The sequence below is a fragment of the Nematolebias whitei genome, unplaced genomic scaffold (genome assembly GCF_014905685.2).
Source record: "Nematolebias whitei isolate Nwh7 unplaced genomic scaffold, NemWhi1 Nwh_scaf_338, whole genome shotgun sequence".
In the NCBI taxonomy this organism is placed as follows: domain Eukaryota; kingdom Metazoa; phylum Chordata; class Actinopteri; order Cyprinodontiformes; family Rivulidae; genus Nematolebias; species Nematolebias whitei.
This window is the reverse complement of record NW_023618883.1, coordinates 10,914-14,516: the sequence shown is the minus strand read 5'-3', so window position 1 is coordinate 14,516 and position 3,603 is coordinate 10,914. Positions and strand designations below refer to the sequence as shown.

The 3,603-nt window shown below is 34.8% G+C and overlaps 1 long non-coding RNA gene across 1 annotated transcript in view; it reads right to left on the bottom strand.

Annotated features, from left to right (window-relative positions):
- Window positions 1–1,444: 1,444 nt before the first annotated feature.
- LOC119429298 overlaps window positions 1,445–3,603 on the bottom strand; it is a 6,237-nt gene continuing 4,078 nt past the window's right edge. Inside the window, exons 2-3 of the long non-coding RNA XR_005187756.1 lie at window positions 2,534–2,537; window positions 1,445–1,456 (exon numbers count right to left, since the gene is read on the bottom strand). This is a non-coding gene — a long non-coding RNA (uncharacterized LOC119429298). The remainder of the gene's footprint in view (window positions 1,457–2,533; window positions 2,538–3,603) is intronic.

Genomic DNA, 3,603 nt, shown 5'->3' with positions numbered 1-3,603 from the left:
GCATGGTTGTTTATACGGTATGGTTGTTTCACCCTAAGGTTGTTTTTATTTTTTATGCATGGTTGTTTTACCATACGGTTGTTTTTAAATAAATTGTACAAAAAAAAATTTACTGCATGTTTTTTTTACCGTACCGTTGTTTTTACCGCATGGTTGTTTTGCCGTACAGTTGTTTTTAACGGAATTGTACAGTTGGTTTTTTTAATGCACGTTTGTTTTGCCGTATTGTTTTTTTAAACAGTATTGTACAATTGATTTTTAACGCATGATTGTTTAACCGTACGGTTGTTTTTAACAGTATTGTACCCTTGTTTTATACCGCATGATTGTTTTACCGTACAGTTGTTTTTTACCCAATTATTGTTTTACCTTACCCTTGTTTTATACAGCATGATTGTTTTACCGTACAGTTGTTTTTAACAGTATTGTACCCTTGTTTTATACCGCATGATTGTTTTACCGCACAGTTGTTTTTTACCGAATTATTGTTTTACGGTACCCTTGTTTTATACCGCATGATTGTTTTACCGCACGGTTGTTATTAAATGAATTGTACAATTTTTTTATTTTACTGCATGTTATTTTAACTGCCGGCTCTGTACATGGTTATTTTACCATAAAGATGTTTTTAACAGAATTATACTTTTTTTTTTTTTTACTGCATAGATGTTTCATTGTACGGTTGTTTTTAAGAGTATTGTAACTTTTTTAACGTATGGTTGTTCTATACTGCATGGTTGTACTGAACGGATGTTTCTAACAGTGATGTACACTTGTTTTTTTACTGCACAGTTGTTTAACTGTACGGTTGTTTATACGGTATGGTTGTTTCACCCTAAAGGTTGTTTTTTTTAATGCATGGTTGTTTTACTGTACGGTTGTTTTTAAATTAATTGTACAAAAAAAACATTACTGCATTTTTTTTTTTAACCGTACAGTTGTTTTTACCGCATGATTGTTTTGCCGTACAGTTGTCTTTAACGGAATTGTACAGTTATTTGTTAATGCACGTTTGTTTTGCAAAAATGGTTGTTTTTAACAGTATTGTACAATTGAATTTTAATGCATGATTGTTTTACCGTACTGCTGTTTTTAACAGTATTGTACAGTTGTTTTTTACCGAATTATTGTTTTACCGTACCCTTGTTTTATACCGCATGATTGTTTTACCGTACAGTTGTTTTTTACCGAATGATTGTTTTACCTATGGTTGTTTTATAGCGCATGATTGTTTTACCGCACGGTTGTTTTGAACAGTGATGTACAGTTGTTGTTTTTTTTCTTGCATGGTTGTTTTACCGTACGGTTGTTTTACCAGTATGGTACAGTTGTTTTTTCTTACATGGTTATTTTACCATGAAGTTGTTTTTAACAGAATTATTGTTGGGCTATTTTGTTTTTATACTGCATGTTTTTTTTACTGTACGTTTTTTGTTTTTTTTTAACAGTATTGTAACTGCATGGTTGTACCGAACGGATATTAAAAATACTTGGTTCTAGAATTGCACCACTCAAGGTGGCTGCATGTTGGAGCATCTCTGTTACTTTCATTCTGAGGTTTTGCTTTTGGAAACTTTAATTCCTTTTTTTCTGGATGTAAATCACATTTTTTTTATGATTTTTCCTCTGGTATCAGATGCTGTGCAGCTGGAAGGATTTTTACTGAAACTTTTGTTATGATGCGTAACCATGGCAACGAGGCTGTTTCTACAACCAGGAACAGCTGATTAACATCTCAAAAGCTCAAATAATATCTCAACTACAGCCCCAAATCTCAAATGAGTTGAAAGGATGTTCTGTGTACGCATTCTCATTTACCTGCCGGCTGTGCTGGAGTGCCTGACCACTGCGATCCTGGAACTAACAGGAAACACGGCTCGTGACAGTGGAGGGACAGCATCATCCCTCGGCACCTACAGTTGGCTGTCCGCAGCGATGAGGAGCTCGGCAGACTGTTGGGAGTAGTGGCCATCTCTCTGGGAGGAGTTTTGCCCAGCATTCAGGCGGTCCTACAGCTTTGGGGAAACGAGAGGGCAGTTGAGTCTGGGTGAACTGATCGGATGGCATCTGCAGGCAGTTTCTAAGAATCCACTGTGGGATGGACCTTTACAAGAGATCCTTCCTGCCTACAGCCATCAGTATCTATAACATCTCTTAATGAAATGAGGATAAAGAGTCACAACAACAAATAATTTCCCTTTGGGATTAATAAAGTATGTTTGTTTTTTTAATTGAATTTTACTGTACTGCTTTATATGGTATCGTTGTTTCTCCCTATGGTTGTTTTTTAAAATGCATGGTTGTTTTGCCGTACAGTTGTTTTATACGGCATGGCTTCACCGTAAGGTTGTTACAACAGTATTGTACAGTTGTTCTTGTTTTTTTCTTGGTGGTTGTTTTACCGTACGGTTGTTTTTACCAGTATCGTACAGTTGTTTTTTCTTACATGGTTATTTGACCATAAAGTTGTTTTTAACAGAATTATACCGTTTTTTTTTGTTTTTTTTTTAACTGCATGGTTGTTTTACCGTACATTTCTTTAACAGTATTGCAACTTTTTTAACGCATGGATATTTTACTGTACGGTTGTTTTATATTGCATGGTTGTACCGAACGGATGTTAAAAATAATTGGTTCTAGTATTGCGCCACTCAAGGTGGCTGCATGTTGGAGCATCTCTGTTACTTTCATTCTGAGATTTTGCTTTTGGAAACTTTAATTCCTTTTTTTCTGGATGTAAATCACTTTTTTTTATGATTATTTCCTCTGGTATCAGATGCTGTGCAGCTGGAAGGATTTTTACTGAAACTTTTTTAGTTTTGGACATTTGTTATGATGCGTAACCATGGCAACGAGGCCGTTTCTACAACCAGGAACAGCTGATTAACATCTCAAAAGCTCAAATAATATCTCAACTACAGCCCCAAATCTCAAATGAGTTGAAAGGATGTTCTGTGTACGCATTCTCATTTACCTGCCAGCTCTGTACATGGTTATTTTACCATAAAGTTGTTTTTAACAGAATTAAACTTTTTTTTTTTTTACTGCATAGTTGTTTCATTGTACGGTTGTTTTTAACAGCATTGTAACTTTTTTAACTCATGGTTGTTTTACCGTATGGTTGTTTTATACTGCATGGTTGTACCGAACGGATGTTTCTAACTTGTATTTTTTTGTTTGTTTTTTACTGCATGGTTGTTTTACCGTACGGTTGTTTTATGCTGCATGGTTGTACCGAACGGATGTATTTTTTTGTTTGTTTTTTACTGCATGGTTGTTTTACCGTACGGTTGTTTTTAACAGTATTGTAACTTTTTTAACGCATGGTTGTTTTACCGTACAGTAGTTTAAAACCACAAGGTTATTTTACCATATGGTTGTTTTTAACAGTATTGTAAGTAGTTTTTTTACCGCATGGTTGTTTTACCGTACGGTTGTTTTAAACTGCATGGTTGTACTGAACGGACGTTTCTAACAGTGATGTACACTTGTTTTTTTACTGCATGGTTGTTTAACTGTACGGTTGTTTATACGGTATGGTTGTTTCACCCTAAGGTTTTTTTTTTTTATACATGGTTGTTTTACCGTACGGTTGTTTTTAAA